Source organism: Myotis lucifugus, unplaced genomic scaffold, assembly GCF_000147115.1.
Source record: "Myotis lucifugus unplaced genomic scaffold, Myoluc2.0 scaffold_15, whole genome shotgun sequence".
NCBI classification, from domain to species: Eukaryota; Metazoa; Chordata; class Mammalia; order Chiroptera; family Vespertilionidae; genus Myotis; species Myotis lucifugus.
This window is the reverse complement of record NW_005871063.1, coordinates 5,912,951-5,936,503: the sequence shown is the minus strand read 5'-3', so window position 1 is coordinate 5,936,503 and position 23,553 is coordinate 5,912,951. Positions and strand designations below refer to the sequence as shown.

The 23,553-nt window shown below is 39.1% G+C and overlaps 1 protein-coding gene across 1 annotated transcript in view; it reads right to left on the bottom strand.

The window, feature by feature from the left end:
• The window catches only part of UMAD1 (UBAP1-MVB12-associated (UMA) domain containing 1), a 152,821-nt gene extending 142,760 nt beyond the window's left edge, over nucleotides 1-10,061 (bottom strand). Inside the window, exon 1 of the mRNA XM_023750754.1 lies at nucleotides 10,041-10,061. The gene's annotated coding sequence lies outside the window, so the exon portion shown is untranslated. The remainder of the gene's footprint in view (nucleotides 1-10,040) is intronic.
• Nucleotides 10,062-23,553: the final 13,492 nt, after the last annotated feature.

The window sequence follows — 23,553 nt, the reverse complement described above, 5'->3', positions numbered from 1 at the left end:
TCCCATATGAGCTGAAGCAGAAAAGCAATCATACTGTAACAGTTTTATCAGACACCCATATACAGTAGAGTTTAAAAGAGCCTCAGGTAGATAAAGGTTGACAATCCATCTCATTCTTTCACATTCTTACCTTACAAAATCAAACTATGAGTGTATAAAATATAATGGGAATAATGCTGCTTAATTTATAATAAACATTTGTGATCATGTGAGAAGACAGATGTGGAAAAATAACAAAACAGTGATACTTGATTAACTCTCAACATACATAGACTTAAAAGATGCTGTGTTGCCTGGCAAGTGTCACTCAGTTATTGAGCATCCACAGGGCACAAGCCTGTGTTGTGGGCTCGATTCCCAGTGTGGGGCGTACAGAAGGCAGCCAATCAATGATTCTCCCTCATCATTGGTGTTTCTATCTCTCTCCCTCTCCTAAAAAAAAGTTGCTGGGTCTACCTAGAATGAGAGCCGAAGTCTTGGCTGAGGTACACATGCTCACAAGCAAGGTTTCTTTATTCAGGGCCAAGGGGCAAGGGGTCAGATTCTGTCCACAGAAATTCTACTGCCAGAAATTCAATGTGTTACAGCTGCTAATGCCAAAGAACATGAAAAGCCTGAGTGTTCTTGCTCTGAGACTAAACATTTATGAAGTTCTATAACTCAAAGTAACATGGACAGAGCATGGCTGAGAAGCATGTTACAAAAATTAAAGAATCAGAGTAAAAATCAACTTATTAGGTCAAGAAAAAGATGTAGGGACATAGCAGAATTTTCTCTCTCCACATCCTTTCTTTATCTAATAGAACATAACCATTATTTAAGTCAAATCCTAAAGTTGGCTGGGCTTGAAAATTCTGTCTGCAGTAAACTGTGGTGGGGAAAATGTTGATGGCAAGTAAACTACTGTATGCCAACTTGGTGGGAAACAATGGTGCTTTACTCTTCTTGGAAAATAACTTAATTCCTTCTTCCAAATGTTCAAGTATGACTCAGAGATAAACTTTCGACTGCTTAACAGTGCTCCCCTATAGATATAGAAAAAAACCAAAATGTTTTTGTTTTTGTTTTTTAATTAAACTTTTTGCTATATTTGCTACAAGTGACTGATGACAATTGAAATAAAACTCAGTTGCCTTACACCAACAAATTATTATCAGGCATTCCAGATCAACTGACAATAATGGCAACAAAAAAAAGAGATCTCATTCCCCAGAGAGAAAGACCTTTTTTGTGTAAAAATAGCATGATTTTAACTTTATTGACTAAATAATCAATACAAAACCCACTGTAGAGAAAAAATTATCATATATGTCACAGTACGGTTAGAGTAAAAATATAAACTTGAAATTCCACAGAAACATCGTGCAAAATAATTCATGAAAAGGAACATAAGTCTTCACTTTCATATTACTAAAATTGTTAGAAATTAGACTATAATAAAAGAATGTACACATTTATGCAGTCCATTAAAAATGATAGTTTGATATAAACAACTTTTTAAATACAATGAAATTTCACTTTAAAATTGATCTTAAGAATGCCTCCTGATATGCTAGAAATGCTGGTTTCATGAAGGTATTTAGGGAATAAAGGACTGTGAACACTCAGGAAAACACGAAAGAGAAACTTAAAAAAGAATTGGTTAACTTCTTTCTCCAAGACATTTTTCCTCTGAGAAATGCAATAAATTGCTAAGTTATTGCAAAATGAATGACAACTTTAAAATTAGATTTTCCTTTATTATACTCTGGCCTTGAATCTATTCAAATAATATTTATAAGTATTAATATAAATATTTTAAGAGAAACTAACAGTATAAATAGTTTACTCAATAAATGTTTGGTGAACTGAAAACAGGAAGAAGCACAATGCAAATCCTGTAGAAAGAGCAAAATGCACTTCTGCTTTTGGAAGAACTACAGTTTCCATGAGAGAATCAAAGATTCAGCCCCTTTGGGGCTCCTTCTGACTTTGGGGTTATACAACTACCATATGTTCATTACAGTAAATACCACTCATCAAATTAAGTAAATACAATAACCAAAGGGAGAAAAAATTAAATCACCTGCAATCCGAAGGCCATAGGTAAATAAGTGGTTTTCTTCCCGGAGACTTTTAGACACATAAACTATATACAACATAAAGGTTCATGCTGAACCTACCACCTTATCAACTGCATTTGTTTATGTGTTGATGATTAATTACTAAAAGTGGCATTTCTAAGGAAAAGGGGATCTATTTCTTTAAAGCTTCTGATAGGTATTGCCAATTTGTCTTGCAGAAAGATTGTGCAAATATAAATTTCCACCAGCTGAGGTACAAACTGCCAATTATAAAATAAATAAGTCATGGGAATGTAATGTACAGCACAGGCAATACAGTCAATAACACTATTGTAACTTTGTATGCTGACAGATGGTAACTAGACTTATTGTGGTGACCATTTTGTGATGTATATAAATATTGACTCCCTGTGATACACACCTGAAACTAACAGGATATCGTATGCCAATTACACTTCAATAAAAAGAAAAAGCCACCAGCTGGAGGCAGGCTGGTACACACAGCACTCAGCCATTTGCATGTTTGTCCCAGGCGTTCGCCCAGTGGAGCTCCTCTCTTGGGATGTCTTTTTTCCTCTTATTGCTACCACCTGGCCCTCAGGACTACATTTACAAAACTAAAATTTTCAACATCACTGATACTGGCACCCATTTCATCTTTCCTCCTGCCTACATTGTTTTACAGGTGGGAAGTATACCTCCCTCCCAATGTGCCATCCAGCACTACCCCTCCCTCTTCTACTTGTTGACCAGCTGTTTACCAGAATGAAGAAAGATGGTTGTGCCCTAGCTGGTTTGGCTCAGTGGATAGAGCGTCGGTCTGCAGACTAAAGGGTCCTGGGTTCCATTCCGGTCAAGGGCATGTGCCCAGGTTGCAGGCTCGATCCCCAGTCGGGAGCATGCAGGAGGCAGCCGATCAATGATTCTCTTTCATCATGATGTTTCTATCTCTCTCTCCCCCTCCTTTCCTCTCTGAAATCAATAAAAATATTTTTTTTAAAAAAAAAAAGAAAGATGGTTGTGTGTGAGGGAAGTGTGAGGGAACAAAGTACTCTGTTTCCTTCACAGAACAAACCCCAGGGCTTGAGAGGAACGGCCAAGTTCTATGTTTTTAAAATGTAACTAACTCTCAACACACTGTACCATGAATAGAAGATGAGCTAGTTTTTGCTCAGTCTAACCTGTCTGTCACCCTTAAGTTTTGGGACGGTTATAAGACTTTCTCTGTTTTCATGAGTATTTTAACAAGAGATTAGTCAGGGCTAAATTGGGGCTACTGCCTAGATAACATTTTAACTAAAAGAAAATCTTCAAACTGACTTTTGTTTGGCAGCTGGTGGACCGACTACTGGCCCCTTCTGAAAAAGAGCTCAATGTAACAGAAAACACTTCAGGACCATCCGGTTATTCCAACAGAGGTCAGAATACATGGAGGGCTCTGTCAGTCTCTTTAAATATACAGAACAAAAAAAGTATCACTGAAATGTTTAGCTATTAAAAACAAACCAAAACTTTAGAAATAAAAATCTAATTTCGTCCCTCATTCACCAGATGAGGACCCTGTGACCCAGCAAAGTAACCAGATCTCCACAAAACGAGGGGGGAAAGCAGCAGAGTTCCCATCTCCTATAAAATGTCATCTTTTCACACAGTGAATGTCAAGAAGTGCCTGGAAGACAAAATGCTCTTGGCAGAACATGATGAAGTATTGATATTTTAAATTATATACAAACTATATGTTCAGTTCCCTTAAGTTTAAATTGCTGTTAATGTCCAGTTTACTTTATTTTATAGCTTATAAAAGAGAATATAAAAACATCTCCGACTACAAAAGTTCAAAGAACAAAACAGCCATACAAGTAAATGTGATGGCCTCTCTGCAAATTGCCCCTTTAATGACTATTTGCTCCTCAGTCATGCATGTTATCTGCCTAATACCTGCTTGTAACCTTAATGTTGGCTCTCTCTCTAGAACAAAAGGGAAATTTCTAACGGAAAACCTGAAATTCCATCAGCTTATTTTTTCCTACAAACTATCCAGTCCCAGGACACCACCTGAGAAACAGGTCTGTGCCACCTGGAGCTCCACACGCTTCCAGGTCACATCGCCCTGGAGACCTAAAGACAGCAGAAAGAAACGGCACTGCTTTGGGGAATGGAAAACGGTTACGTACATCTGAACTGAGAATATCAAAATATATTTGGGTGCATTCGCGTATTTCCATAATAGGTAGGAATCGTAATTGAATTTTTGTGGTGGTACATTTAACCCAATGCTAGCAATGAAAAGATGCCCACAGGCTAGAAAGGCATTTATATCTCACTCTAAAGGCAATGCTTTTACTATAATTGGTTCATACCATAATTTGGTATTTTATATAAGGTAGCTTCTATACTATATTCCTCACTATATGACCCTTCCTAAGCAAACAAAGAAATTTACGTACTTTAAAAGTATTCTGAGTATGCAACTCTCAATCAGAAAATATTCACATATGAGGCTGTTTAGAATTATCCATAAGATCTCCTTCCAGCCCTAAAAATGATATACTGTATCACTCCCACCCTCTAATGGTAGAATGTTATCAATCATAGCTCAATTGATAATAAAAATTCAAACATGGAACAATAGAATTAATAAATTTTTTATCATTGCCTTTAAAAACTCTTATTTAAAATTTGAAAACTGAGCATGATTAACAAGAAATTCAGTTAAAAACATATAATTTGTCTTAAACTTTAAAAAGTGACTTTAGAACAAAAGGCCAAGAGACAAATGAAAAAAACGCTCAAAGTCACTCATCATCCGAGAGATGCAAATCAAAACGACAATGAGGTACCATCTCACACCTGTCAGAATGGCTATCATCAACAAATCAACAAATGACAAGTGCTGGCGAGGATGAAGAGAAAAAGGAACCCTCATGCACTGCTGGTGGGAATGCAGACTGGTGCAGCCACTATGGAAGACAGTATGGAGTTTCCTCAAAAAGTTAAAAATGGAACTCCCATTTGACCCACTTCTAGGACTATATCCCAAGAAACCAGAAACACCAATCAGAAAGGATATGTGCATCCCTATGTTCATAGCAGCACAATTTACAATAGCTAAGATTTGGAAACAGCCTAAGTGCCCATTAGCAGATGAGTGGATTAAAAAACTGTGATACATCTATTCAATGAAATACTACGCAGCTGTAAAAAGAAAGGAACTCTTACCATTCACAACAGCATGGATGGACCTGGAGAGCATTATGCTAAGCGAAATAAGCCAGTCAGAGAAGGATAAGTATCACATGGTCTCACTCACTTATAATGAACAATGTAATGAACAATGTAAACTAATCAACAAAAACTGATCCAGTGACATCGAAACATTGAACAGACCATCAAACCTCAGAGGAAAGACAGGGGAGGGGGAGGAGGGGGGTAAAAGATCAACTGAAGGACTTAAATGCATGCATATGAGCATAACCAATGGACACAGAAAGTAGGGGGTAAGGGCATGTGCTGGGGGTTGAGAGCGGCCAAGGAAAGGTCAATGGGGGAAAAAGGGAGACATATGTAATACAGTCAAGAAAAAATAATTTAAGAAATAATAAAGATAAAATTTGAAAACTGAGCATGATTAACATGCAATTCAGTTAAAAACATAATTTGTTTTAAACTTTAAAAAGCGACTTTAGAACTATAAATTTGGGGTGATAAAACTAAACATACATTTCAAGTTTTCTCCAAAAGTTTCATGTTTTAAAAAAAGATTATGATTTCATTTATTGCCTTTAGCATTTTTGGAAATGGTACATTTCTAAATATGTAACACAAAGATATGTGAGTCATATTGCTTTAAGACTATATTATCTTAAGATTATATTAAGTTGAAGACTATTAGCACCAGCAGGATTGCTGACAATAAAATAGTTGGTCCAGATTAGTACAGGTATCTCTTGCTATAACATCAAACTGTTCCTGAAAATTGGATGTGTAAGAAAATGCCTATTTCCCATTGCTTTTTTTTAAAATATATTTTATTGATTTTTCCACAGAGAGGAAGGGAGAGAGATAGAGAGCCAGAAACATCGATGAGAGAGAAACATCGATCAGCTGCCTCCTGCACACCCCCAACTGGGGATGTACCCGCAACCAAGGCACATGCCCTTGACCTGAATCGAACCTGGTACCCTTCAGTCCGCAGGCCGACGCTCCATCCACCGAGCCAACCCGGTTAGGGCTATTTCCCATTGCTTTAAAGGGGAAAATTACAATGTGTTGTACATCAATTCAAACATAGCAACCAATTTTGTACAACATTACTAAAATGCAGGAAAGTAGTAAACTATTATGTCAGTATCTTAAACTAGTTTCTTGGTCACCCACCAGTTAATATGCTAGTTCACCACTATATTGTTGGCCTCCCTGGGTACCAACAATGTCCAAGATGCACATCCTTTTCGATGTTGCCAGGCATATCTTTCAAGATGTTTCCATGGGACAGTCCACTCTCTTCATCTAAACTGTGACTCCAGGCTATTTCCATGCATTGTTTGGTTAAAGCTTGAGTTTTGGAGGACATAAATATAAACTTTCTCTATATGGATGTCAACTGAAGAATGAGAGGAGAGGAGGGGAGAAGAAGGGAGGAGAGGGGAGGGGGGGAGGGGATATTCCATAAAGTCTGGACATTAAAAACTAAAAGGGGCTTTACCAAAAAAAAATTAACAAGAAAGATGTAACCTTAAAAGCATGCCTGTCACACAGTCTAGACATCTTCAGCTACACATAAGAGAAACCTATCTAAAAGTGGCTTAACTTTAACCAGGGAACTCATTATCTCACCAGTTCTCAGACCAGTAAACATATCAGTTCAACAATGTCACCATGGACCAGGTTGCTTTCTCATTTTATTCCGCCGTCTTTAACGTTTACCTCCGTCTTGGGTTTCCTGTCCTCAGCAAAGATGGCAAAAATGGAAACAACCTCATCAGGCATTTCATCCAGTTAAAGGGACCATCAGGGGAAGAGGAAGCTGTCTCTTCGTTATCTCCCCATGAGCCCCTGAGCCAACCTTCCTTCTCATCCAATTAGTTGAACTGTCACAGGGAACCATTCTGAAACTAATCTCTGACAAGGGGACTGGGCCACCCTTATTGGCTTAGACAAATGAGAACTGGCCCCAGGGCTGGGAGTAAAGCCAGTCTCCCCAGAAACACATGGCCATGCGGAGGGAGGTGAACACTTTGAAGTGTGGAAGAAGGGGTAATGAATTTGGGTAGGCAAACCTGCTAAGAATGCTTAGCTCAGCTGGCATTAATATAATAAATAAAATTATAATATAACAATTTAAGTCCAAGTGATAGGTGTCATAAGTTAAACAAAGAAGTATTTTCACTGGAAAAAAATACCTTAACAGAAGACATCACCAGGTTTCCTAACCAAATATAAATGATTTAAAAGTCACTCCCAAACCTGGAGTAGAGCCTCAGTATGTGGCCTGAGGATCTATTCATGGAAGTCACTGTGCTGACCATTATGTAAAACACACAGCAGACAAGATGCATTACCAAACAGTAATATAGGAGCTGTTACAAGACACTATGTGAGTAAGAAGCAAATAAATGATAACAGAAAATGGACATTATGAGATCAAACAGAGAGCTATCTAGAGACTGTAGAGACCTAGCGACAAAATTTCATCTGAGCTTTGAAGAGTGAACAGGATGTAGATCAAGTGAAACAGGCCAGGCTCTCTGCACACGGAACCCCTGGGCTGCAGGCCTAGGCACAGAAAAACATCCTGGGCAGCACAGTGAGAAGTCCATGCCAGCAAACCAAGAGCAAACTGTCATTACGAAGTCCTGGTACATGTTTACTACAAGAGTAAAGTTCTCCAATCACTGGTTGGGATCTGTACATCTCCATTCTCATTTGCCTTTTTTTTAAATGAAAAAACGAATTGCAGTTTCATGCCCTAAATAAAACACTCATACCAGGGTGACAGGATCGGACAGAGAAACAACCAACGAATAACTGTATGGGACCGTCATGCTGCAAGTCATCCTATCAGACACCCTAAGTGTTTGATATCATTGTTTTGTAATGTTATTTAAATTTTTATTTTTGTACTAGTATGTCTTGCCATTTAGATTGCATCCTCATTATAGACATCTTGTCTGCTGTGTATCTTACCTTATAGTAATTATTCCCAATTTTTATTTAGCTGCTCTAAAGTCATTCTATTTCCTGAATCCGAACTAGCAAAAATGGCCAATGATAGTCCTAACCGGTTTGGCTCAGTGGATAGAGCGTCGGCCTGCGGACTTAAGGATCCCAGGTTCGATTCCAAGCAAGGGCATGTACTTGGTTGTGGGCACAACCCCAGTGGGGAGTGTGCAGGAGGTGGCTGATCGATGTTTCTTTCTCATCGATGTTTCTAACTCTCTATTCCTCTCTGTAAAAAATCAATAAAATATATTTTTTTAAAAATGGCCAATGATATGTAACCCACTTCTGACAATGACTATGCTACCACTGACATTAAAATAAAATATGCTATGATACCACAGCCCAAGTGGCTAGTGATCATTGGTATATGTAGCAACATCTAGAAAAATGGTTCTTTACCCTTTTGAGGGTCACAGACCTTTGAGAATCTGATTAAATGCAGGGACCCTTTTCCCCAGAAAAAAATACAAATACAAATTTTTGCCTATAATATCAGGAGGCTTATAGACACTGCACTCAGCCCCCCAAATACAATGTGACTAAGAACCCCGAACATAGTGATAGCAACAAGGAAAATGGCTGGTTATCAGTTTTCAACTCCTTCAAGCAATCCATCAACAAACTATTTTGAGGGTTACAGTTTTCCTTTGATGCTGCCAACCATATTTTCGGCTTGTGCATCTGAAAATAATAAAGGCAAGAAATAAAAATAAGTTGTTCCGTAAGTATAGAGCTGAGCCATTTAACTTAGATTACTGGAAGGTTTCAGAGCAATGACTCCTTGAGTCATTAATACCATAATGCAAGGCATTTGGTTTGTTGCTGTTTTGCTGTCTCAACCTGTCAACCTGGTACAAGTATACTTGCACACTTTTCCACTCATGCACTCAGGAGACGATGCTGGAATCAGTTATTGAAATAATCATTCTCAATCTTGGTGAAACTAACAATTATCTGCTTTTAAAACCGTTAATAGCCTGGCCGGCATGGCTCAGTGGTTGAGCGTCAAACTATGAACCAGGAAGTCATGGTTCAATTACAGTCAAGAGCACATACCCGGGTTGTGGGCTCGATCCCCAGAAAGGGGCATGCAGGAGGCAGCCGATCAATGATTCCCTCTCATCATTGATGTTTCTATCTCTCTCTCCCTCTCCCTTCCTCTCTGACATCAATAAAAATATATTTTAAAAAACTGCTAATAAATTTCTGATAAAAAAAAAAGTAACAAAACACTGCTTCACTGCCTTAAAATGGACAGGAATCTGATAGTTCCTGTCAGTGAGATAAAATTCTAATGTCTCAGAATGACACACAAGGCCCAACAATAAACCACCTTTCTAGACTCGTTTCTCATCTGGGGCCCTGATAAACCCTCTCTAGGTAGCCAAGAACTTTGTACTGGCCCTGTAACTACCCCAGATTCTTCTGAATCTACATACTTTACACAGTCTGTCTCACCAGCTGGAAGGTTTTCTTCTACCATCCATTATAAAATAAGTACTCCAGCCCTGGGTAGCTTCGCTGGTTACAGCATTATACCAATACGCCAAGGACGCAGGTTTGTTCCCTGGTCAGGGCACATACAAGAATCACCCAATGAATGCATAAATAAGTGGAACAACAAATCCATGTCTCTCTGTCTTTCTGTGTGTCTCTCTCTCTCCCTCCCTCTCTCTCTCTCTCTCAAATCAATTTAAAAATTTTAATGAATAAAATAAATATTCCAACAATCCCCAAATATAAATATCAACACACATAAAAGTCGCCTGCATTGCTACAGCTCCAAAGACTGCTTCCCTAGGTATGGTCAGGCCCAGGAATCTGCAGCATCTTTAACAAGGAGCAGAGAGCTTGGGACAGAGCAGGTGAACATCCAGAATGTTCACTCGATGACTCTGCAATAGGAAAGGATTACATCACACTAATTTGAGCTGTTTTTCTTCTGGTTCGGTTTATTAGATATTCTTGGGTAACAGCAGAATTCTATCATGATACAATAAAACAACAAGATGCTTAAATTTTTCATAAATTCGTGCTTAGAAAGATTAATATGTAAACCCAGCAGGAATTATTCCCTTCAAAATGTGCTTTGGTTGCATTCAAAGGGGGGAAAAATAGAAGCTGAACAACATAACCACTTACATATAAAAGACAACTGGAGTGGTATTAAGATTACCAGAAAGAAAATATTTAGGTCTTCCAACCCCACATGAATGACTAGTACAAAGTACCATGCTCACACTGTGTACATTTTATTTAAATTTCATCCTCATTATTTATTTCCTCAACAGAAAAGGACTAAGAATAAACTTTAAGCTAAAATATAAAAGGCAGTCATCACACTTTTTCAGATAAACAGTCTCAGATGTGGATAGAGCATTAGAAAGCTCCAGGGAAACGGTAGAGGAGACTCCATTTATGTAGTATGGTGTGCATACTTAACTTTGTCTTCCCTACTGAAAGAAACAGCACCGTAGTAAACCAGCCAATTACCCCCAAATAGCTATCCTAAAAATATGACTGCCTGAAGGTTTTAGTTCAAAGAAAAAGGAGCTCAGAGTTGCCCTGAAAAGTTTATGGGTGTTAATCTGTCAAATAATTTTACCTCAAGTCCATCTAGAGGTACTATGGCTAAGACAGAAAAAGATCACAGGCAGAAAAAGATCACAGGTCACCTGGCATTCACATTTGTATAATTAATTTAATAAAATACTTCCCCACTGCTCTACTGACTTAAACACACACACACACACACACACACATTTAAGGTTCCAAGTATATTAATTACTCTTACTCTTAGAAACGGATTCCATTTCTTAGAATGTGAAGCTTTCTGCTCTTTGCCTGTTTAATGTTTGAGAGGAAGTGTGTTTAACCTAGGAATTCTGGGGTTTTATTTGCTTTTTGTTTGTTTATGGCTCAGGTACAGTGGAAGAGAAACTGTAACTCTGTGTTTTTATGAGGTCTTTTGCGAAGTGTCTTAAACACATTATTGGACGGTGTACAATTACTAAATTATAGAGAGTGAACTGCAGTGGCTCTCAGCCCGGCATGCACACAAGGACTACCCTGGGGACTCTGGAATTTTTAAAAAAAATGTCCAGACCAAATCCCAGGCCCATCTAATCAGAGTGTAGGGATGTGGTCTCAGCACCAGTATATATTCAAAGTGCCCCCTGCTGCACAGGAGGGTTAGAACCCCAGTTAGGGAGACAGAGCCCTGATCTGCATTTGAGTTAGCTGAGTCACTGAGCCCCAGTAAGAATGAATGACTTTCTCACAAGTTGCAGGAAACCGAGGGCTCAGTTCTCCCTCACAGTACAATTGGCACCTCTCCCTGCCCTCACTCTGTACATCCAAGGAGCTAAGGCTGGGGCGGTACCCGCTCTCCTCCCTGCAACGGGATAGCCTTGCCTGAACACTTTCATCTCTGAAGTGCCTGTTGTTAACAGGTGAACCAGAATTAAGAACCAACAATGTGAAAATTCTGTTAATTCTACATTTCTTAATGGGAAATAAGCAACTGCATAATGAAGTTAGTTGAAACTCAGAAACCCACACCTGAAACCTGTATGTTCATGTTGACCAATGTCACTCCAATAAATTTAACTAAAAGAGAAAAAGAAAAATTCTGGCACACTTTGCTTTAGAATTGCAAGGTCAAGAGTAAAAACACAAAGATTGCAAAGTAAATTAATTGTCATGTGAGTTTTTGTGTATATCAAATATATGAGTAAAGGGATGTTAAGAGGGTAAGTTGCTTTTTTAATCCATAAACACTATTTTTTTAAGATTTGGTATACTTATGAACAGGGAGCAAAAATAGGAATCACATGCTGAAAATCTGTTTCGTTTTTGTCATTGTTTTAATTAAAGCCTTCAGTCTTACAAATGATCAAAGTGACTTACTGTCCCTCATTCCGTGGAATGTAAATTTTTATTGTACACCATTCAATTTCCACTTCTAAATAAAGGAAAGAATACAGAGATGAAAAGCCTTCCTAAAAAGATCCATATAAAAACATGATAGTTGAATTTAGTGTGTGTACATGGTTTGAATGATTCCCAGGACGAGGAATACAGTAGGTAATGATCTTAAAAATAACCCACTACTTTTCAAAATTTGATTTATCATTTAACCTGGAAAACAGAAGGTGAGACTAAATCACATATTTCAACATCAGTACTTAAAAGATGACATCCAACTGTTGTGAATTACTAAACTCTGATCCTAAATTCAATGAGGTTTACAAAATAATTAGCTTAATGGAAACTAGAAGTTCTTAGGCCCTACTTTAAGAAGCACCTGCATATTCTGAAAAACATGATGAATTTCAGTTGAACTGAAACCCGATTCCTTTAATCTCTGAAATTGTGCTTGCCCAATTCATTCTTCAAAGTTATAGTCAACATCTGGTCAACAGTGTCACTGAACACAACAGTAACCTAAATTATTCCTTTTAATTTTATATTCTGTGGGGGGTTTTTCATTGCTGCTATTTCTCCTTCACTTAGCTAGAGCATATTAAGCTAATCCATGCTTTTGTCTTAGTTTTGGAAAAAATTATATGCCAACATCTAAGCAACAGATACCCCTTTATCTTAATTTAAAGTAACTATGAGGTTGCACACTACAATAGCAAATTTGTAATCAACTTAAAGGTGATGCCTTGAAAGTACAATTAAACATGTCGTAACAGAAGAAAACTCTGGGGACTACGCATAGGACCATGCTTGGGAAGACTAAGAAAAATCGCCACCCAGTGCTGCAAATGGTAACTGCAATTTGTTTTTGTGTAAAATGAGTACCCTGGAGGATTACTTCAACTTCATTACTGAATGAATGAACAGCCTTTACCTTCTTATGTGAATAGGAGCTGGTTACATGGGAAAGGATGTTTTTCTACCAGGTTGTTTTTTCCCCTTATTCTTATTTAGCACACTTGACATTTTACAAAGTCTTTGTAAACCTCAACAGAGAAAAAGTGTTCCATCCCAAAGTGAGCTAATTGTATATGAACAGCCCAGATATTCCTATTATCAACAAAAGTGCCTAAGCTCTGCTTGACCCTGAATTTAGCAACTCAGCAACACCATTTAATAATTGCGGCCTAAGACCTATTTGTGTTAAGCAGGAAAGCTTGCCTAGGGGAAAGGTATTCTCAAGTGGAAAAAAAATAGATAATTTATTCTTTTAACAACATAATTTACTCTGACCTTATGAGAAACAGGTTATAAAGGCCACGTAAGATGATAATCTAAAAAATTCTGTAGACTACATATTGATAAGAAGTTGTTACCATAATATAATCATGTTTCTAAGTCTTTAGTTTGTTGCTTCATTTAGAAATTAATAAACACACAAAGGCAATCATATACATTTATTTGCCTGCAATGTTATCTATTGCCACAAGGACAAAGAAAGTTATGTGAACACATGATAACCAAAATACACGTGTGTAAGTATGGGGCCATGTTAATAACAGCATTTCATACCTAGTATTTGTCCTATTTGACATTTTCCAAAATATTTTCCATAGTATGCTCTGAGACTACAGCAGATATAGTATATGTCAGTATAGAACCATGTGATAAAAAGAGCAACTCAGCAGAACAAATCAGTTTTTTTAAAAGAAGACATTATCATTCTATTTTTAAAGATAATGAACTATATTCCTAATAATCCATACTGACTTTTATCAGTCAATTCAGTTAAGTCCTTTACTGTCAAAGGATTCCTTTTTTACTAACTAAACAATGTATATCGTCTTCCAATCTCAACCTTATTAAGGAGATTACAGATGTCTGCAATATTTTCATATACTTAAAGTATTAATAGTAAAAATTGGGGGGTATCAAAATTTAAACCCAAACTTTATGAACAATAATATACCGCCCTCCTTTATTAAAATAACAACAAAAAATCAGTACTTTCTCTTTTAAACAATAAAAAACACAATTTCTTTTTTTAATCTTAAAATGTCAATAATGTCTTAAAATTAAAAATGACATCTTTTAATGACATTTAAAAATGTGACATTTAAAAAAATGGATAGCTTAGTGTTTAGGAGGGTAGGAGGTAGGCTCTGAAGTCTTGGGCTAATTTCAGATCTGCTATGTGTTAGCTGGAGGAACTTGGAAAACCTACGTCCTCACCTGTATATGGAGAGAGAATACCACCACTTCATTCCCTAAGCAATGTACACACATTAACTCATTGAATCCCCTCAACGACCCTATGGGGTGGGTACTGTTATCCTGTTCATTCTCTAGAGAAGCTAAATGACACCCAGGAGGTTACATAACTTGCCCAAAATGGTGAAGGGTGGCAGATACACCACCCAAAAAATGTGCCACTTTGGCATAAGGATAATTTTGAACTGAAAGCAAGAGATAAAACCCCCATATGAAAGATGCCAGGAAGAAAGAGACATTCTTATCACCGGAGATGGGGAGTCGAGGCCAAGAGAACTATACAGACAGAACTTGTTAAAATAACTCTGATCTTCCACTAGTCTCCCCACATATTTCAGTCACTTCCCCACAATGGCCTCTTTACTCAACCTGGCATATAAGTACTTGGGTTTTTACCACTTCTTTTGGTCTTCACTCCTCTACGAGGGCTGCCATGGACATCATCTGTATGCTTTTCTCCTACTAATCTGTCTTATGTCTATTTAGTTCTCTAAACGTACATGCTTTAAATAGCTATTAGATAACAAAAGGAATAATACTGATTTCTAACCATGAAACACAGGAAAAAGCAAGGTCTGCTGCCTATGTTAAGACGACAGAGGTGTTCTAAAATCAAGAATACAGAACAGAGTTTGGAAAAATCAGGCTTTGTGGAAGCATATTTCTGAGAGAGGAATTTATTGTGGAACTCCTGAGAAAGCAGAAACTTCACAGAAGACCAGAGACATCGCTGCAGTTTTTCTGTTAGTGAGGCTAATACATTATGATGTGAAAGGGAAGCAACATTGGCAGCTTTCAAGGAACAGAAACAAAATAGATCCAGAGACATAGAAGCATGGAACAGACAGTTGAATCTCAGAGGGAAGGTGGGGGTGGGTGGCTGAGTGGGAAGATATCAACCAAAGAACTTGTATGCAACTATGCATAACCCATGGACACAGACAATATGGTGGTGAAGGCCTGGAGTGGGGGGAGGGCTATAAGGGATCAATGGGGGGGAAAGGGGACATATGTAACAATTTCAACAATAAAGATTTTAATTTTTAAAAAAAAAAGGAACTTGGGGTTCACAGAGCCAGTTCTGACTTGGAAGCCAAGGCACTAATTCCTGACATGCTGAGAAAGGCCTGATAAGCAGTCGTGTCCACAACACCCCACAGTACCCCAGTCAAAAGGCTCCTCAGAAAATTCACTGGCCCTGGTCAGACTGCGCCCCACTATTTTGCCTCTGGTGTAGGGGATCTGGTCGGAGAAAAAAACAACTCTGAGTGCCCCAACCACGGCCCCTGTCCCTGGTCACAGAAGCAGATTCGGGAAAACACACAGGCCTGCCAGAGCCTGACTGTGGAAGACGCGATATCTAAGGTAACATTTAGCTGGAGAAAATCTATTCTGATCTTCCGGAGATTCAGGCCAAGAACTGGAAGAGGGCCGGAGAGAGAAAACCCCCGTGTCCTGTCTGCAAGGGACCGGATCCTACAGACAAAGGCTGAAGAGGCAGAGAGCCACCCACCAGACCTGTGAATGTGTGGGGTCGAGGCATGGCGGGAGCCTGGCTGCCAGAGGGTCTAAGCTGAAAATTCAGGATCGCCCTTAACTCCTGCCGATGCCCGGGGGGACCCTAGTCGGACTGGGTCAGGATGAAGGAAGAGGTTGGAAACCAGACTCTGGAAGGGAAGACATCTGAGGAACATCCCAGAGAGTAAACCCTCTATGAGTGCATGCACATCATCTCAGAGAGGAGCCCGGATCTGGTGGGAGGAGGTCCAGGTGGGAGAGGATGTGAGCCACTGGGGGAAACTGGGTTCTGTCCTCCTCACCAGAATCCACATCTCCTCCTCAGGGAAAGACACCATGACATGAAGGAAGGTTTGTGTGTCTTCTACAGAATTCCCCAGGGGAAAAGCGTAGCTACTGGTTGAAAGAAATATTTTCTAAAATCACTTAAATCCTAATAAATAGTAGTAATAATTTTACAATAGGAGATAAACTAGGCTTAAACATTTAGGAGACCCTAACATTAGATTGAAAAGTGTATTGCATTCAGCAAATATTTCTATTTCAGATGCCTAATGTAACTTAAGATGCGAATTTAAAAAGCAAGGCTTGTTATTTATAAAACAACTTGAAATTATCAAGGATTCTTCATGAATTTTGGTTTTTCACAACTAAAGAGGTTGACTGGCATATCAGAGAGAGAAAAACGGGATAATTTTATAAATTTGATTTTCAGGTCACGGCCAAAGCAATTTATAAGAAGAGTATGACTTGATGACAATATTCTAAGTGATTCATGAACTTTATAGATTTAATATAAATTAATTCTGGAATTACTGGGAAATAATTTTAAAAAATAAATCCTATAATTTTCAAGTGATTTTTTAAAAGGAAAAATAGCCCTAACTGGTTTGGCTCAGTGGATAGAGCGTCGGCCTGCAGACTGAAGAATCCCAGGTGCTTCCGTGTCTGACACCGAGGGCTTTTTCGGTTCCACAGGCTTCCTGAAGAAGTGAAACATCGCTGCGGCCAGGATCTGAAACAGAAACACTATATAATGTCAAACGCAAATGAAACTGTAAAACTCCTACCCTTTCTAGTAGCAAGCCAAATATACAGATATCACAATAACTACTTTTTAGGAATTCTATTACCAGACTTAAAAGCACGAGCCCTCCTCTCCAGGTGTCAGAAGACAAAGCCAGAAATTAAGGTGCATGGACTTCCAGGGTCAAGTGAATCCTGTCAACTTCTCTCAATTTTTGAACATGCAAGAAACAATCCAAGAACTCACTCCAGGAAAAAGGAAAATCAACAGATAGCACCACAACCTGGAAGGATCTCGCTGAACATAAACATCAATCATACACTGACTGAGGAAAGGAAAAACAGAACAAAACCAAAAGAACCTGTCATGATGTCATAACTAGCTTGAGGCTCATAGAACTGAGACCGCCTGAGAAAAAGAAGGCATGTCAGACACCCTCTCCAGTTGGTGATCGGATTCAGACACTCAAGAGCTGTAGCCACTGGAAAGCTGAAGCCAACTTCAAATCCCCATCAGGGCAGATCTTTGTGTTGGTGAGATTATTGTGTGCTACCCCCAAACCACACACACACACACACACACACACACACACACACACACCCCTCATCTTCAACCTCCCATCCCTGCACATTCAAAAAGGCCAACAATTCCTAGAAAACAACTGGAAAAGAAGTTCAAGGGAACTTGCAAGGACACATTACACTCTAAGGACAGTCCCTATAAACAGAGCCGTGTAACAGACAATAAAGGAAAAAATAATCCTGGTGGCAGCAAATGCCCTACATTTTTGTTTCCATATTTTCCAACCAAACCAAAAGATCAAGCAGGGAGGGTTAGTAAAGATTTGATCTCAGCGAAAGCCTTCTAGAAACTGAGACTTGAACTGGGATTTGTGCAGGTCAACCCACCCTGGGCTGCAGATCCAGATGGTAAGGGAGCCTATTTGCTGTTAGAAAACACATCTGGCAGATTTCACTTTTTAAACGGGTGAAAAAAACAGAGAAGAAAAAAACACAAGCCATGTGCAAAAGAAAATGTTCCAGTCGAGGGAAGGAACAGCCTCTGAAATCTTCAAAGATTTCTGCCTGGACATAGTGATGGATCCAAAAGAAAAGTCTGGAAATAGTTTGGCACCCTCAACAGAGCACAGGGGACATGGCCTCTATGAAACTGGTAGAAAACAAGATTAGATGAAAAAGCAAAAAGAAAAGAAAAGGAATGGGATAAAAAAATGACTAAGTAAGATCAGAGAAACCCAAGCAAGAAAGAAATGATATCAAAAAATAATTGGTTGGTTTACATCAGGAATGTAAGAAAATTGAGTTCAAGTTCAGACTTAAAAGACCAGAAGAGGCAAGTAACTCCTCAACCCCAAACGGTTAAAAATAAAACGAAGAAGGCCTTTGAAGGGACAAAAGCTGATTAAAACTCAACCTCGGCTAAGGATGAAATCAAGGGTGCAGCCACCGGACATGAACACCCCTGTGCGGATTACTGTGGCCCTCAGCACATTCTTTCACTTAGGATACATGCATGGTTCAGGAAAAAGAGACAAGGGGTGGGTCTCCAACTGAAAGCCGGTGGAGAAAAAGATACCCTCAAATAAGTAAAGAAGGAGGAGGTACATGGAGAGGTAAATGAGAAAGATAGAAAAGCTAAGTTCTATCGAGCCAAAATTATAGGCCTGGCTATTGATACATGAAGCTGACTAGGATCAGAGAAGAAGTGAGTGCCATGTTTGAGAGCTGTGATGCCAAAATAACCAGCCGTCTGGATGAAAAGAGGACCGCGACCCTACAGACAGAGGAAGCTGCCCCCAACGAAGGCCTGTTCTCCCGGCCAACCTCAGGGTAGCCAAGAAGTTACCAGAAAGGGAAGGGGGAAAAAAGGGAGGAGCCAATAGCCATGGAGAACAACGGACTGAGGGGTGGGGGCTCCTCCAGGAAGCAGAATCTGGGCTGGGCGTAATAAATGAACATTCTCCAACCCAAGGTGAGATCCCCCAAAATGCCTGTGCAGTGGGATTTCAGAATTGCTACTGCTCTGGGACTGCTATATACAGGGTGTCCCTGCAAAATATAGACACACTTTAACAACTGATAGCTCAGTTTTGAAAATGAAATGTATTTTAATAAACACTGCCTTTATAATATTCAAAGTGTGGGTATACAATTTTGGGAGGTGTTTTTTTTTATTATTATCATTTCCCATCCCTCCCCTTTCTGAATGGGCATTATCTTTCCCAGTTCCACAAGGTGGGAGGGGACACAAGGGACAGAACACTGGTCTTTTGAGTTCATGAAGTCTCCAGACCCAGAGGTGCCACATCTGGATCTGGTGAAGAAATACTGAACTGTGAGCACGATGCTATGACTGAACAGGGCAATTTGGGTTACGGACCTTGGGAAGAGGTGTCACTTTGCCTATGGCAGGGAGAGAGAGCTGAGTACAGGGCGGCCACAAAGGAGAACCCCAGAATCATGAGGGCTGTTCACTGGCTCTTTGCCTTATTGAGACAGATCAGGACTGCAGTCGTCTGCCCTCCTGAGGTAGGTGTGGCCATGTCGCTTGCTTGGTTCACCTGTCACATGCCATTAGATTGTTAGAACAAGGAGCTTTGTGGCCAGAAGAAGAGAGGCCCTTTAAAAATTGGTTCCTGTTCTAATGTATAAAGAAAAGTCTTTGAACAGAAAGGACTCAAATTCCTAATACCTTTTCATGCCTGGCCACAAAACAGACCTGGAACCAACACGGAAAACACTACGTAGTTCTGGTATGTCATTCTCAAGCCCCCCCCCCCCAATTTTAGATATGTTGTTAGGAAAGCCAGACCAAACTCAGCTGTAGTGCCACAATCTCCTTTTAATGCAAGTATATTGTATGGAATTTATAACTTAAGTAACTAAGTGAAGCATTGAAGTTTTTCATGACCTAAAACATAAAGCTGAAACCAGCTACAGGCTGCAGCAGCTTGTTGAAAGTATGACTTACTGGCAATGCATAATGTTATATTCTATCCCTTTAGAGCATCATAAAATTCCAGACAAAGTTAGAGGAGGGATAATTTAGGCTCCAAGAGACAAGAAATTTCCAGACCTGGAGAAAACAGGTCAGGAATAAGAAAGGTAGCAGGGACAGTAACAAGAACTCAGAATGCAGCACGAACTGGTTTCCTACAAATAGCCATTGGAAACAGCTCTAAAACGGTTACAAAAATACCAGTCATCCTCACACCTAGTAACCTGCCAACCTGACCATCATCTTAACTCCTTCCTCTACAATGGCCCACTTCAAGGTTTTTCCCTGGAAACATGGTCAATTTTCCAATACAAGTCTCAAGATTCCCTTATATGATCAATTCTGCTGCTGACATTAATGATAGGAACCTCAGGTCAGTCTACAGGAATTGCTCCATGCATGAAAAGACTATGTCTGACACCCTAAAATCTATAATCAAATTATCTTTATGCCTTGACATTTTTTTCATGTCACTGAAAAACACATACAGTGTAAGAAACATTTATCCTGGGAGGGCTGGCAATGACCATGCTAAGATCTCCCGCCTGGGAGCTCATTCTCACGGGGGGAAAGCGCATGGGTAGGTCCCTACTCCAGCAGCCAGATTCAGTTACCCTGCTAAAGGCTAGAGGGTGGGACGGAAAAGGGGAGTAACTGCAAACCCCACTATATGTCAAAATGCTTTGCACACTCTGTCTTATGTAAGATCTCTATCATTCTTCATAAAGCGTAAGAATTGAAGTAGGTGACATACTGGTCCAAGTTCAAGTGGTTAGGAAATAGCAGGGCTAGAATTTTACACCAAGTCCCTCTGGCACCCAAACTGGATGCTTTTCATCAATAAAGCACCAGAGAGAAGGAGCCTTTCGCTCTTAGGACGTTTGTGTTAGACTTTAATACATTTCCCAATATTAGTCAAAAACACTGGGTTAACTTCACGTTTTGTCTCTATTAATCCCTACCCTCCCAGCCTTGCTCAGCTCTATGTTCTGAAGACCTCTATGACTTCCTCAACACCTGTGTTCAAGACCTTCACCTACTTTTTATTTTAGAAACATTTATTAAGTGTTTAGGCCAGATACTGACGGAGCACTGCAAATGCAGCACTCGACTTACATTTAGGGTAAACAAACTGCAACCCCCGCCTCCCACATCTGCAACACCCTCAGCAAAAGGCAGAGGCACTTTGGAGCCTCATCCCCAAGTGGAGGAGGCCTGTAACAGTCCTGCTGCCCCAGGCCTAGTGTACGGTAAGCCCCAGCCCGCATGCTCTGATGCACGTGACCTTGACATTTGGGCTTCTTTTGCTTGGAGTTCTCAAGCGTATTCTCGTCTTGTTTCCTTGCTTATAATTATCAGTATTTTTAAAATTGTCTACAGTGAGAAAATTCTACATTTAGAAACAGAAAAAATTACCAAAATTTATTCTGACAAATACATTATCATCTAGCAACAGCACTCTTGCCTGGCTGAGCTAGGAGCCGATTTAGAATAATACCTCCTAATTCTCAAACATGAGAATCCTGAAGCTGCCTGACATGGGAGATAAAGAATACACATGCCCAAGCCACAGACAGGCTGGGAAAAAACACTTGCAAGTCACAAATCTGATATAGGATGTGTGTGTATAAATACGTAAAGATGTGTGTATATGAAAACATAACGAACTGTTAAAACTCACTAATGAGAAAACAAATTAATAAAGACTGGGCAGAAGACATGAACAGACATTTCACCAAAGAAGACATGTGAGTGGCAAAAAAAAAAAAAAAAAAAACATGAAAGAATGCTCAACATCATCAGTCAATTGGCAAATGCAATGAGATACCATTACACACCCATAAAATATTTAAAATTGAAAAGGCTTGCCATGCCCAGTGTTGGCAAAAATGTGGAGCAACTGGAACTCTTGTGCACTGTGGTAGGTGTGTGATATAGTACAATTACTCTGAACAACAGTTTAGTAGTTTCTTAAAAACATAAACATACACCTACCATATGACCCAGACCTTCTCCTTCTGGGTATTTACCTAAGAAAAATGAAGGCATATGTCCACAGTTGTACACAAATGTTATACAGCTTTCCTTTGTAATAGCCAAAAACTGGAAACAAGCCAAATGTGCAACAGATAAATGGATAAACAAACTGTGGCATATCCATAATACTATTTAGCAAGAAGAAAGCATGAAGTCCTAAGATAGGCTACAACATGCATGAATATCAACAAAACTAAGCTGAGTGAAAGAAGCCAGACGAAAGAGAGTTTATACTGCGTGATTCCATTTGTATGAACTTCTACAAAATGCAAACTAATGTATAAGGACAGAAAGCAGATCAGTGGTTGCCTGGAGAATGGGGAGGCGCAAGCAGGGATCACAAAGGGGCGCAAGGAAACTTGTGAGGGTGAACTACAATATGGTGTAGTTCACAAATATTGTAGTTCACAATTATTCCAAAAACTGTCTCAAACCTATTAATCCACTTTGTATATGTTACAGATACAGTCTTTGTATTTTAAAAAAAAATGCTTTTCTCTAAGGATTCACACAAAACTTGAAAATAAAAGAACAGTGGCTTCACTGTTTTCATGGTAGACACAGGCTGCACATACAGGACTAGCTGACTGCTAGGCAGGCAGATCCTATTGCCCTCAAGGGGAGGAGAGTAAGGCAAGTTATAGATTTATTTTTTCCTATTATTCTAAGGCTTACCTTTTAAGAAATATTTCCCATGACAAACAGATTAAAGGATTAAAGGAAATCTCGTTTTTTCAACTTGCTTATCTTCTTTCAATTTCAACAGACTACTAAATAATGTAAATATATCACATAAACTGAAATTTTATGTGTGATCAATAGATAGATCAATAGACGAGAATATATGTACACACACATATTTTTCTTCACATTTGTGCCCAAATCCAATAAATATTTATATTTCAAGCTGCTACAAAAATTAAAATCTTTTTAAAATATATTTTATTGATTTTTTACAGAGAGGAACAGAGAGGGAGTTAGAAACATCGATGAGAAAGAAACATTGATCAGCTGCCTCCTGCACATCTCCTACTGGGGATGTGCCCGCAACCAAGGTACATGCCCTTGACCGGAATCGAACCTGGGACCTTTCAGTCCACAGGCCAATGTTCTATCCACTGAGCCAAACCGGTTAGGGAGATGAAATTAAAATCTTGAACGATGTTTTAATCTTCCTCCACATCTTCTGTATGGTGGGTTATGAATTGCATGATTATGTAAGAATAATACAAATTTACATAACAAGTTTACTAATTTATTCTGAGAGATATCAAAAAAGGAGGTGACCCATGCTTTTGGTAGTGTTAATCTTGAGAGACACTACACAGTATAAAACATTCCAGAAGAATCAATGAGAATTAGAAGAGCCCTGGTAGACTTCACAAACAGGTAGCCTTGAGTTTAACTTCATCCAATGGTTTGGGCATAGTTATAAAGAAGAGGCCTTTCCTGTAAAAAGGATCACTATGAACA